Here is a 15,559-nt window from a genome sequence, read left to right on the forward strand (position 1 = left end):
TTGTAAACACCTTAATAGTTATTTATTGTATCGTATTATAAACAGCTTTCCGCGGTTATTAAAATGAAAAATATGAGATTAGAACCAGTTTTGTAAGCCCCGAGGTGTCCAGGTATTTATTTTATAATTTCTAGTTTATTGTTCGTGGAAAATTGTCTCTAATACGATGAGATGCATGATCATTGCTCAGAAACGGTTCTAATCAAATGTTAATGGGTTTGGAAACATATTAGAAATTAAATTACTTAATTATTATACTACAAATAAATTTTTCACCTATTATAAGGAGCTGACTATTGAAACTAAATAATTAAAGCATTAACAATTGAAAGCATGATTTTATTATTAGTAAAAAATAGTTTTTGTGCAAATTTATGTTTTAAGCAAAAACGGTTTAAAATTTTAGTTCATAAATATTCATCAACTTTGCTAAAATTCATGTTGAAAGGATTCAAGCAAGGATGATTCAACATCCATGAAAGCTAATCTATAAAATCGGACAGTAGGGCAAACGAGCACTTGTAGATTATAACAACCTTATAAGCAGACATAGACGTCCAAGGGGGGGGGGGTAATGGGGCGATTACCCACCCCCCCCCAAACGAATTTGGGGGTGCCGTAATTATCCCCCCCCCAAAAATTGTTTGGGGGGGGGGGGGTAAATACCCCCCCAAAAATAAAAAATCTCTAACAAAAAAAATTTTTGCGCGCGCATTTTTAATACTAAATTTTTAATAAAATTTAAATTACCCCCCCCAAAAAATTTTACCCCGGGGGTAAATTTTGGGGGGGGGGGTAAACAAATTTTACCCCTGCCAACAGATTTCAGGGGGGGTAATTACCCCCCCCCCAAGCAAATTTTACCCCCGGGGTAAAAATTTTGGGGGGGGTAAAAAAAATTTGCGGCGCGCTTCGCGCGCCATTTTACCCCCCCAAAAAACGAATTACCCCCCCCCTACAAATTTTTTACCCCCCCCAAAATAAAAAGCTTGGACGCCCCTGTAAGCAGAAGATTAGTTTATAAGTCTAAATTAAATTGCATACAAATTTGTAGCAAAATTGCGTAAATACAGGATATTGTTTAAAGGCATCCTTTTTTAGGAGTTACCCAACTGTTACAGAAATCGTCATTAAAATTTTGAAATCGATAGCACAATTCTAACATGCCTAAAATAATTATATGAGCTATCATTTACAAATAGATGCACAGTTCGACGGACGGACTTACGAACCGACTCTGATTTTTAAAAAAAGCTTTGTTTGTAAACAAAACTGTGGAGTAGACCCCAAAAAAAAGATATTTATTATTCCAAACATGTTTAGTACTTTTTTTGTTGATTGGCAAACAATCAAAACAAATAAGGAAAATTAGATTTAACCTTTTATTCCAGTATGGCTTCGAAGCCAATTTATATCCGCTTGATCAGAACCGGTTCTAAGCCATACTGCAAAATCATGTAACGTTTCGAATTATATCCAGTTTTCTACGAATGCAAAAATAAAATCATAAAGATTAAACAAGTCCGGGCCTTCTGGCCCTCGGGGCTAACAAAGTTGGTTTTATTTCATTATGTCTATAATACGTTTCGATAAATATCTATCACTTTTCTATTGTTTTCTGTGTATTTTTTGATGCTGTCATTCCTATATATTTCCAAATATGTCATAACCCAGGAACGAAGAGATGGGTCAAACAATAAAAAATATCTTCCACGTATATTTTGCTGGTGGAAGTTTGAAAATTAATTAGCTAAAAATAGTTGGGGTTGGGGGTTGTGAGTTCAGAAGTAGACAAAGGATATCATAAAAACCTTAACCCATCCAAAGGGAAAGATTAATATTTGTCCATTTACCTTATTTTGTATCCCTGTATTAATGAAATCATTAGATGAATATATATTCTTAAGTGAGTTGATTAATGGCCATTTTTATCAGTTGCTTTGCTAAGGTCACGGAAATTCAGCCTTAAATAAATCATATGTATATAGAGAGGTTTTATGACAGACTTTATAAAAGCAAAGTTGTTCAAAATTTTAAATAAATAATATTTGTTTTTCTTGTCATGATTATGCGGTAACTCCTAGTGGATTAAAATTGAACTTGAAATTTTCAAATCTAATTTTCTCAAAAATGGCTGCATTTTAGATTTTGTTGAAAAGTGAAATGAAGTTACCTAACCTAGGGTAATGAAATGCACTATGTCCCAAATTAGGTTCTGACACAAAAGTCAAAGCACCTTCAAACGCACTGTGATCAATAAATATAAATGCAAATATTTCCCTTCTCCCTGAATCTAACCCATATAACGTATAACTATACAAGCCATCTTCCTTTAGGTGTTTTTACTATTAAGTAAAAGATTATTTTAAGTTAAAATAAGAAAATATTTATTCTTTTAAATATGATAAACAAATATTCTTTTAGTTTTTATTTAATTTCTAATACAAAAAAAGGATTTGAAATAATATAAGATGCTAAGAAAAAAAATCTTTGCTGTTTATTTAAGAAATTGGTTTTTATACTCTCATGCTGTAATGTTTCTTCCTTTTATTTGGGTGTCTAACATTAATTTACCATATTTATGCACATGAAAAAGAAACATTATGTAAGTTTTAAATTTTTTAATATTCTTTCTTAATAAATAGTAAAGTTTTTATGATTATCCTATAAGAGTTCGCTAATTTCTAAACGGATTGAATTTTATTCATGGAATCTTTGGAGAGTTTACAGCTTTTTTCTTAGTATAATTATCCATATAATTATCCTATTTGGTAAAATTAAATAGTGATTACTGGATGATTAAGCACATTGTTATAAGCAAACAATTCTAATATCAAAATAAAATAAGGGTGAGAGATTGCAAGCTTTTGAATTCAACTAAAAAATTCAATACTGAACTTTTTTGTACGATTTATCAAAGCACAAAACGAGGAAATAAGCCTGGTCGATCTTAAATCAAATGTGTCCAGCGGACAGCCACAACAAGTCAAAGACAATAATTTGCCAATCAAAACTCTGTGAATATGATTATAAACGGCCAAAACATCTTGGCATTTAGAACAATCCATTGTCTATACTAGAATTATTGTTTTAAAGTTTATATTCGGTATAAATGGATATAGTTTACGTGGATATATTGACAGGGGAAATTTAGGTTTCTTTTATTGGTCAGTTCGTTCATCCATATGGGGAAAGGATGGATAAAGGGCATCGTTATTCTAGCCAGCTGTGACGAACACCTAATTAAAGTACATGAAAATCGGGTGCAACATCAAAGTAATTATATATCGATTTCTGTACAATACCACAGCTACTCTATAATGCAAAATGTCCGAGTAAGCGTTATTTCCTCGGTTGAAATCAATGAAGTCTTTAATTATCTAATAAGTAACTATATTATATCTTATATTATTCTATGAGAAAAATGTGATTTACTCAGCTGTTATTAACGAAAGATGTCTAGAAAAAAATTCGAGATGCCAATGATCATCTAATACAGTAATTTCCACAGCCATTGTCAAGCAACCACTGAAAATGACACAAACTGTTTAAACCATAGGTATTAAGCATAGTTTAAAGTTAAATAAAAAAAACAGCAATTTTATCTTAAATAAGGTTTTGTATCATTTTCCTCATAATGTTTACTTTTTGACGTTAATTTTTGCTGAAACTTTAAAAGAAAACTTCAAGTTAAGATAAAGTTTTTCACAGATAATATGTAATAATCTAAACGCCCCCTTCTCTTATTTTGAAATAAATTAAAAACATTTAAGGGATATTTTGTTTCTTCTTATGCCCTACTCATTGCGAGGGCCCTAACCTTGCGGAGTACCCAATATAACAAAACTTAACCTGATCTAAAGTAATAAACAAAAAAATTCTCCCCCTTATTTTCAAAATATCACAAAATAAGGGTACTTTTTTAAAGTAACCTTCATATACAAGTCTACTTTTGTATAACAGTATAATTTACTTTAGCAGTCATATGTACTCATGACTGACCTCGATATGACAATCTGTCATATGACATAGTAGACATGAGATAGCAATACCTCAAAATGCAAAAAAATTGTATTTAGAAAATTGTCTAAAATTGCATATCATGTAACAGATGTTGAAAAAAAAAGGAAATGAAAAATGATGAAAATAGTCAAGGCTTTGCAGCTGCGTCCATATCACTAGTTCTCAATCGCAAATTTTCTTTAAAGCCACAAACGTCCGATTTGTAGCAAAGCCAAGTTAGTAATATGCTGGGTTCTTGTAGGATAAGTCAATGGAAGATACATTTTTGTACATTCCCAATGATAATAAACATGATTACTGTCGATTGAAATTATTAGCTGAAAGTTTTAAACTCTTTTAGTTTTAATCCAACCGATCAAGATTTCTAAGCACCCAAAGTTTTTAAGCCAAATTTGCGTACCAAAAGTGTAATTGACAGTACCTTCCTGGTAATAAACTGCGAATCCAGGTCGCAAATCAATCATTCTTGGAAAATACTGTCTATGATCTATAGCACTTTTATGACAGTAAGCCTTTATAAACAGCGTCGGCTGCCGAGCCTTGAATTTAAACTGTCACATACAAGTTTAAAGTTTGTGCGTAACACTTAAAAATATGATGTTTCAAAATTTTAGACATTTTACTCATTTATATACTTAATGTTAATATCCTTTATTTTTCTCATCAACCATGAAAAAGCAAAAAATAGTTATTTCTCGTATCGTATTATAGACGGCTTTCCGCGGATATAGAATGTACAATTATAAGATTAAAACTAGTTTTTTTAGCCCCGTGGTGCAGAAGGCACCGGCTAAAAAAACTAGTTTTAATCTTGTGATTGTACATTTCTATATTCGAAGAAAACTGGATATAATACGATGCTAGACATAGTTTTTTCGTATGGATGAGAACCGGTTCCTATCCACCGGATTCGAATGAATACGAGAAAATGTTTTATTTATGAATTTCAAACAAATATCAAATGAAGGAAAATACAGATGATCTTACTAATAATAAATATTTTAAATTTGCAATAGAATCAATTTTAATATTAAATTTGACTTTAAAACAAAACTTTAGGAGGTATGAAGTAAAAGTAACAGGTATCATAAACAAGTAAAGACTTTTAAGTTTGGTTGTTTGTAATAGTTAAATTAATGGTGCCATATGATATAACATAAAAGTGTGGTCAACTATTCACCTTATCCTTTACCTGGAAATGTATGGAATGAATGGATATAGGATAAACGTGGATTTATTGACAGGGGAAAATTTCGCTTGCTAATATGGGACCTCAGTTATTGGTAAGTCTGTTTATCCATTAGAAGAAAAAGGGAAGTAGTAAAGGGGTTGATGGGATTATCGTTATTTATTCAGCGCATGCGAGCATCACTTTATTAGAGTACATGAAAATCTGGTACAACATCCAAGTAATAATACATCGATTATGGAATGGGTAAAATTAATAATATGAGAGAAATGAGAATAATACGCAGATACTAATGGATAGACTTTTCATTTGGTTGCTTTTTTTCTAGCTTTTGTGGCATTGCCCTTCTAAGCTTCCATTGAAGTAAACAACTCTCCCCCACTCTCAAAGTTTTTAAAATATTAGGGACTCTTTTAATACAAAATTAATCATATTGTTTCATTTGTCTAAGTCAGGTCGAGTTGGGTAACTACACAGGGGTCAGACATCCAAAGAATGTGGTATTAATTCAATTTTTGGATAAGTGGCCTTTTATGTTCTACCCTTCTACCTCCTTATTTCAATTTAATTATATTATTCGAAGATGGGGGGGGGGCCGGGGGGGGGGGGGGGTTAATGCAGCAGTTTTTTCTTGTTGCATTATCTTGTTGATGTAGAATATAGAGGCTCATTAAACACACATTTTATATATTGTATTTTCTTCTACTACTAGTTTAGACGAGAATAAAATCCCTTTTCTTTGCAAGTGGGTCCAACCAAACCACCCCCCTCCCCTCCCCTGCATAATATTTATCAAACTTTCCTTATTAGGACATATTGTAGAATTTTTTATGTTTGTCTTTGGTATGGTAAACCTTGTTATATGTCTCTCCCAATATCAACCTTGCCACGGTTTTTTTTAAGTAGCCCCTCAGTGTTAGAGCTTCCCAAAGTGTTTAGGCGTATGTCTTACATAAATATAACCTAATTATTATGTAAGAGTTTCTTTGGGAATAGTCCCTTCCGTGGCAACACCCCTTAAGGGGCGATTCGTCGTATTTTCAAAATGGCTTTTGATAGGTCATTTTAGGTCAGGTTAGGTTATATTGGGTTAGGTGATTGCCCCCCAGGGTTAGGCAATTGGTTCCGCAGGGTTAGAGCCCCCCGGAAAGGCTAGAAATAGGAGAAAAGCTACTTTGAAAATACGAAGAAACGCCCCTTAAGAGGCGTTTTCACGAAAGAGACTATAACCGTTTCTTAAATGGTATGTCGATAATATAATAGCCAGGTATGATAATTATGTGTTTTGAGGGGTTCTGTGGCTCCAAAAGAGACTCTACATAAATATATGTGTATATTCTCTAAAAAAATAAATGATGAACATTTATTTTATGTAAAAAGTTACTTAGCAACAGATTTCTACATTTAATTAAAAGAATGTGGAACAAATAAATGGAAAAATATTAACCAAAGTATATTATACCATCTCTAAAATGAGGCATCTTTTATAATTTTTTCCTCCTTATTAGGAATGACATTAAAAAAAGCTTAAAACAACCCTATGTTAAACACCTTCCCAAAGTCAAGATCTCAATTGGTTTAGTTGTTGTAGAATTCTTAAGCTTCAGACAAAAAAACCTTACTACTTTATATATTAGGATATATTTGAATAAAATGCTTTACATGACTAAATAGCATAATAGTTAATTTTGAAAACAAATCAAACAAAAACGTGCTCTACATATGATTAAAGCAATCTAACAATTGAACTTATTGAAAATTTATTTCTTAAAAATGGATTTTTTTCTGTTTAAAATCAAGCCATTATTAAAGGCACTTTTTAAAATTGAGTCCAATATTTAATAGGTTTATTTATATATAGATTAATAATATGGCGGTTTAACCTTTCATGTTGGAATTTTAATAATAAATGAGGTAAAAACTATAATTTAAGGTGATTTATTTAATTATTCTTACCTAAAACTAACATTAATAATGAATTTTCATTTTCTAAGCAAATATTAAAAAAATATAAAATCGATAAAATCCAAATTACAAAGCTACAAAAAAAATGTTTCATGCTTTGAATAAGTAGCGTAGCAGTAACAAACTTTTTTAAATGTTATTGTCAAATAGTCATCAAATAGGTAATTTTCTATATTATTTATTTTCAGCGATTTGTGCTTTTAATCTAATACTATCCGTTACTCACAAAGTAAGTTTATTTGAGACACCGTAAATTCTACTATTGGTCCATTACAATGTATACTGGCATATCATTGGTCATTTTATTGTATGATATCATTTCATTGGAGGCACCCTACGCGGTTTTAGTGTATTTGTGCTTCAGCTAAAATATTCAGTAGCTGTCGGACGTTTACAAATACCCATGTAGAGTAGCTGAGATTTTTAATAATAAAACATTCTTAAGCAAATATTACAATGCGGCTTTAACGATGACAAAAACGAACTTTACATATTCGATAACTTTTTAAGATATTTTGTAAATTACATGAAGCTATCGACCCCAAGAATATTATATGCCACATGGATTATTTGGCTTATTAAGTTAAGTTAAAAATTAGCAAAGACAAATGTAAAATTTCTAACATTTAACAAAGGTTTGGATAGATTTTAGATAATATGACTTTTGTTAAACTATTCTTGAGTTTGTATTTTTTTATAGGTATAAATTGCTATGATACTTGATTAACATGGTTGTTCTTATTTTGTTATTTTACAGAGTTTATCAATTTAGTAAAGTGTCTGAGTAGGGATTAAATTAAAACGTAGTTTAGTAAAACAAGTGTTTGTATATCAAAAGAAATAAAATGACATTCAACGGAAATAAAAGATTCTTACAGTTAAAGGTTTCACTTGATCCAATGAAAATTTAGATTTGGGTAAGAGGAGGGGGAGGGGGGGGGATGTAATTGAGAATAAACCTGAAGCGCCAAAAAAATTTATTGGTTTTATAGAATTTTGGGGTGGTATTACCCCTACCCTTATATGGCTTCTATGGGCTTCCTATGGAAATTTTTCACTGTATATTTTTTATAGTATGGGGTGAATGCTATAAAGGTGCTATACACTTAGTGTACTGTTCTATTTTACCAGGTATATTGTATGCATGGATATACAAGCATAAAATAATTATTTTATCCACACATAAATGATACAGACCAAAAGGCAAAATACATAAATTAACATTAGTCTGTGTGGATTTTAATGAACTATAGTTTACTCAAGCTGCTAATGCAAGATTAACATTAATCTTACAAACTTAGTAAAACAACGTCTGTCCCGCTGAACGTACTGGACCTGTTGTGGATTTAAGCTATATTCTTGGGTGTTAGAGGCGAATCCAATAGTTGGTGAAAAAGGAGAAAGATTTTTTTTAGTAGCGAATCTACTATATAATTACAAATGTCCATTAGAGGCTTACTGGGGGAAACGTGATTTTCTCAGCTCATATTTAAGATAGCAGTCAACTGGAAGGCTTCGCCAATGGTCTGGTGTTGAACAAAAAATATTAGAATTTTACTCTCTATATTTATCACTTACAGATATTATACGAAAGACTTAGTAAATATAAGCAGGTTTTAGTCTATTAGTAATGGATAAGTTACTCAATTAAACAGCTGTCACTTGAAAGTCCTCACCAGTGGTCTCGTGTTGAACGAAGAATATTAGAATAATACTCACTATGTATATCATTATTTATCACTTACAGATATTATATGTGAGATATTGAAAATGGAAGCAGGTTTTAGGCTATTAGTAATGAATAACTTACTCAATTAAACAGCTGTCAATTGAAAGTCCTCACCAGTGCAGTGGTCTGGTGTTGAACAAAGAATATTAGAATAATACTCACTATGTATATCATTATTTATCACTTACTACTTACTTATTATATGTGAGATATTGAAAATGGAAGCAGGTTTTAGGATATTAGTAATGGGTAAGTTACTCAAATTAACAGAAGTAAATCCAAAAGCCTCACCAGTGGTCTGGTGTTGAAAAAAGAATATTAGAATATTACTGTCTATATCATAATCAAATAATGTTCAGGTTTTAGGCTATTAGTAATGGGTAAGTTACTCAATAAAACAGAAGTAAATCCAAAAGCCTCGCCGGTGGTCTGGTGTTGAACAAAGAATATTAGAATATTACTCTCTATATCATTATTTATCACTTGCAGATATTAATATTATAATATTCAGGTAGCTATAGAATCCTTATGATAAAGTAACAGGATGTCTGTTTGTTTGTACCGAAGGATCTTACTAACTGCTGAACCGATATGGTTCTTCTTTACAGGTTAACTTCCCATAGGTCCTGGGAAGATTTATAACTATTTGGGGGGGAGGGTACCCCCAACCTCCCAAGAGAAATAGCCAATTGAAAAATATTACCCCAACCCCCCCAAAAAAACGAAAAAGGTAATATACAACTCCTTCTTTTCTCAATAACAACAAAACCGGAATAATTCTATGCACGTATTTGCACCTTATAATCTCAATAACAGCTTAACTCATTGGGAAGCTATCTATGGGTCCCAAGAATGTTTTTACTTATTTTGAGGAAAGTTAGTTCCACTCTATCACCCTTAAAAAAGAAGCTTTGAAAAAATCTACCCCCAAACTTTCAAATGTCTCTAAGAAAGTATGGAAACATCTTAATCTCATGTTGATTTATCTCTGTACCATCAGTAAACACTGATAAATAGAATGGTCTGAAAGGCAAATGAACAATAGACTGGCCCAAAAAAACATGAATTTTTAAATCTTTACCCACTGCGAATTTTAAAAGAAAAAAAGTTAACCCTCAAAATTTCACCTTAAAGTGATACTTTTCACTGTGGGCTACAATTGAATCAAGACAAAAGTAAGTGCCGAGCCCTGGGACCTATGTAGAGTGAAAATAGACATAAATCCTTGATGATTCCAGGTGGAGACAAAATATTTTAGCGGGGTCTTTTGGTTTTTTTTTCAATTTAAAGTTCTGAAAAAAAATTGAAAAAAATATGAAAATCTTTAATAAAAAACAAACAAAAAATAATTTTCAATATTTTTTTTTACTATAAGATACAAACAACTTATATAAATACTATAAGCTTTAAAAAAATCCCAATTTTCAAATTTAGACTTTCAATATAAAGATTTGTAGAAAAAACCTAACAACAAATTCTAACATATTTCTGATCAACATAGCAATAAAACGCCTTTTGCAAAATCTTTATCATCAAAAATAAATAGAACTTACTAAAGACTTTTTTTCATTTAAACTTATACTTTTCACATTAATTAACTTTAAAGATTGATTTTTTTCTAAAAGAAAGGTTGCGTGATTTTTTTATTCATAATTAATTGCCTAATTTTGAGATTCAGATAAAAAACTTTACTACTTTATATCACTGGATACTCTACTAGCAGCGGCTACGCCTCTAGAGGCATATAGGGACCCTTAGGTTGGGGGGGAAGACGAACCCCCCCTTACAATTTAAGTTTTTTTTAATGAAAAAGTTAAAAACATTTATTTTGGAGAGTTGATTCTCTTGGGATAGTGATGGTACCCTTCCCCAAAATAGTAATAAGCCTTACCAGGACATATGAGAAGCTACCATGTAAAGGAGAACCATATTGGTTCAGTGGTTAGTGAGATCCCTTGGTGCACAAAGACTCACATAGAACGTGTTACTTTATTATAAAGATACATACATATATACAAAGAAACTCTACAATCAGAGTATGTCTGTTTGTTCATCCGTCTGTATAAAAACATTACAGAATATATTTATTTGGTACTAGCGGCTACGCCCCTAGAGGCCTTTAGGGGCACTTGAGAGGGGAAGAAGTGGTTGAATTCAACAACCATATTTTTAGTTTAGGCTTAAAAAGAAAAAGTTTTTTTGTGTGTTGTGGTCCTTTTTTAAGGGGCGATTTCTCTTCTCTTTTTTCTATCATTTAAAAGTTATATCCCTGTATAAAAAAGATAGGATGTCTTTGTGTTTTTTCTGTCTGTGCCTAAAGTTCTTGCTAACCGCTGGACCAATTTGGTTCTTCTTTATTGACCTATCTTTTAGACTGATAATAGGATCAACATACTAAGGAGTAGTTTAGTGTCTATTAATCCTTATATAAAAGTAACAGTTTCTGTGTCTGTCTGTTTGTGTGTGTGTGTGTAAGGGTGTCTGTCGGTACCGAAGATTCTTTGTAACCACTTAACTGATATAGTTCTTCTTGGTTCAAGTTTTTCATGGTCCTGAGAAGTTTTGAGTTTAGAAAAAATTAGTTCCTACCCAACATTTAAAAAAAACTTTTTCTTTTACATACTAAAACTGAAAGTAGGGAAGGGGTCAACTTCCCCCCACTTATCAAGGGCCCCTAGATGCCTCTAGGGGCAAAACCGCTAGTGATAAAATAATTTTTATCTTGAATTATGATTAAATTGTTCTTTTTCCATACAGATACAAAAATATATTAATCAGAGCGAGATGGGACAATGGGCTGTTTATTAGATTAGTCCCCATAGTTTAATATAGGAATTTGTTATTCGTTGGCTTAACTACTTAGGGGACCTGTTGCGATTTTTGTTTGGTTGGATTATTAAATTAAGTGCCCAACATTTCAACCATTAACTGAAACATACAGAAGGGTTATCCATGTATCATATTTGGGAATGTAAATCAATTTAGCGGTCATTGTCTTATCCCTTTAGATCCCTGAATAGTAATTAAGAATGATCAATGGTTCTCTTTTTTTCTATGTAGCTTCTCATTGGTTCTTGGAAGGTTTATAACTTATTTTGGGAGGGTACCTCCACCATCCTAGGAGAAATCAACCCCTAAAAAAGGACCCCATTTCACACACAAAAAAATAACTTTTTCTTTTTAAGTCTAAAATAAAAATCTAGTTGTAGAATTCAACCACTTCTTCCCCTCTCAAGTGCCCCTAAAGGCCTCTAGGGGCGTAGCCGCTAGTACCAAATAAATATATTCTGTAATGTTTTTATACAGACAGATGAACAAACAGACATACTCTGATTGTAGAGTTTCTTTGTATATATGTATGTATCTTTATAATAAAGTAACACGTTCTATGTGAGTCTTTGTGCACCAAGGGATCTCACTAACCACTGAACCAATATGGTTCTCCTTTACATGGTAGCTTCTTATATGTCCTGGTAAGGCTTATTACTATTTTGGGGAAGGGTACCATCACTATCCCAAGAGAATCAACTCTCCAAAATAAATGTTTTTAACTTTTTCATTAAAAAAAACTTAAATTGTCAGGGGGGGTTTGTCTTCCCCCCCAACCTAAGGGTCCCTATATGCCTCTAGAGGCGTAGCCGCTGCTAGTAGAGTATCCAATGATATAAAGTAGTAAGGTTTTTTTATCTGAATCTCAAAATTAGGCAATTAATTATGAATAAAAAAATCACGCAACCTTTCTTTTAGAAAAAATCAATCTTTAAAGTTAATTAATGTGAAAAGTATAAGTTTAAATGAAAAAAAGTCTTTAGTAAGTTCTATTTATTTTTGATGATAAAGATTTTGCAAAAGGCGTTTTATTGCTATGTTGATCAGAAATATGTTAGAATTTGTTGTTAGGTTTTTTCTACAAATCTTTATATTGAAAGTCTAAATTTGAAAATTGGGATTTTTTTAAAGCTTATAGTATTTATATAAGTTGTTTGTATCTTATAGTAAAAAAAAATATTGAAAATTATTTTTTGTTTGTTTTTTATTAAAGATTTTCATATTTTTTTCAATTTTTTTTCAGAACTTTAAATTGAAAAAAAACCAAAAGACCCCGCTAAAATATTTTGTCTCCACCTGGAATCATCAAGGATTTATGTCTATTTTCACCCTACATAGGTCCCAGGGCTCGGCACTTACTTTTGTCTTGATTCAATTGTAGCCCACAGTGTTTTCTAATAGTTTATAGTCCACTAAGTTGTAAGTAGTAAGAATTAAAATCCATTAAGTCCCTTCTAACAAGATATTGGCAACTTTTTGCACACATTTTCGCAAACGGCAATTATTTCCTTTAATTGAAGTTTTGGTTAATAACATTTTCATAAAAGTTTTTAGTAATAATCATTTAAGATCCATTGTTGAGAAAATATAACTGAAAAATGTGTTTCCATGCAAAATAATCTTAAAATTTAATGATTTTAAAAATTAGCGATTTAATGGTAAAAAAGAATATTTTTTGCTTTTTGATAGCCTGAATATGTTTAATTTTGTTTATTATATAATCTATTCTTTGAAACGACATGCATATTCTTTTAGATTTGAAAAAAATTGAAAAAATAAAAAATCGGAATTAATCAAAATTAATCTATAGCCTTTAAAAAATTCTTTTGATATTTTAAACCTATATAATCAATAAAATCAATGGAAAATAAAATTGATTTATAAAACAAACTTTTGAAAAATGTTTAAGATAACTTCATAAAGTTAGCATTTAAGTAGGATATTTTTCTTGTCTATTTTAAAAATGCAATTTAAACATAGTTAACAAATATTTTATTAGCAAGAATAGTAATAAAATATTTCAATAACTACTTAAACCTTTTTGTTTTATGTTATTCATTTAAACAGAAAATCTATTTTGTCAAAATTATAAAAATAATGAAGTATTTTCAATCAAGCTTGCAAAATAAACGTAATTTTATCAAACTTCCTCACAGTTTATAGAAGATATTGTTTTAAAATATTAAATTATCAAAATAAAATCTTTAATTTACAATGTTTAAAACACCTAAAAGTAAATTCTAAGCAAAATTAGATTTATTCTCTAGATTTAGAGTAGCTGCGCTACTTAAAAAACATCTAGTATTAAAACCTATCAGCTGATCAAATTTCAATAGTCATGAATTGGTGGTTTACAGATATCTAAGCATATATGTCTTACAGATTTATTTTTAAGATGGAATGAAAAGTATATCATACGAGATGCCATTAAGTCAAATTTTAAACAAATTTTTTTTCATTAATTCATTAACAAAAAATAATGTTATAAATTTAAACTCACAAAGAGACTATTGTGCATTTTAATGATATGTTCTTTCTGCAATTTTAATCAAAACAAACTTTTTCTCTCATTCAAGTCAGGGATGATTTTAGCACCAAAAAAAAAAACAAATTGAAATACTTAATTTATATTTAATTTGATATTATCGTACATTATTTTTTTTATATACATAATTTAAGAAATATATTCTTGAAATATTTACCTGTCATAAAGACGACATATAAAAACAACATCCTAATAAGGAAATTAAGATCTAAATTCAAAATTTTCAAATTCATTTTATGCTTAAGTGTTATAGCATTTTACCTAATACATAAGAAAGACGACCTTCAAGAGTTAGGTCTTTAATTTATACTTTAATATTTAAGACTACCTCATCTTATGTGGAAGATAAATGTATGGAGCTATATTGTGTTGTCTCCCCCCCCCCCCCCCTCCATCATCTCCCCTACCTACCCAATAGATGGTCTGTGCATGGTCTAAGCGGTGCACAACACAACCAGGAGCGGAGTGTGCTGTATTGCTTAACTACGTAATGGCCAAGCTCTACAGAATCTTGGAGTTCCTTCTCAACCACTGTGAGGCGTACAGTGATCCACCGCAATGCCTTTGCCATTTCAGTTATTTTACTTGTAATTGTAAACATTTTCAATAGTTTTCACTTTTCCATAATAAATCATAATTAGTTGTACCCAAGGCCAAGGTACAAAAAAAAAGAATTTATATACACATATTCCTCGATATATCCTTTATTCCACTAGACCACAACCCCCCCCCCCCTCTTGAGAAAATGTAGCATTGTTTAACAACTTTCTTTAATCGGTACTACCCCCCCTCCGTTTAAGGGTGGTCCCGAAAGGACTGCCCTTTCCAAAATTGAACTTAATATATGAGAATTGAGTCACTATGGTTAAGGGTTAGGTCCCACAAATGGCTGGATAGGTGCAGGTAGAATTAAGGAAAAGTTTAACAGCAATGTTACTATTTCTTTCCCTTTCCCAACTTTGGGTATTTTATTCTTGAGACCTCTTTTGAACATTATTGTTCTAGGTAACCCGGTTGAAATAAGACCAGCATCCAAGAAAAGAATTTTAAACTTAAGCAAAACATTTGAAAGAAAAATGGGCTTAAAAAGGATTTGAAGGTTTTTTTCTGATGTACAAAGAAGGGACGAGAAGGATTTGAATCTCAACATTAACTTGTTATTTTGCTTGTATATTTATCATATTTGTTTACAGTTTATTGGTAAAGTGTGGTAATACTTTATTTCGAATCTATGCCATTGTGTACCATATCAATTTGCGCATACCTTGAAGTTGTTACC

The sequence above is a fragment of the Acartia tonsa genome, chromosome 6 (genome assembly GCF_053477335.1).
Source record: "Acartia tonsa isolate MP-2025a chromosome 6, ASM5347733v1, whole genome shotgun sequence".
Classification (NCBI taxonomy): domain Eukaryota; kingdom Metazoa; phylum Arthropoda; class Copepoda; order Calanoida; family Acartiidae; genus Acartia; species Acartia tonsa.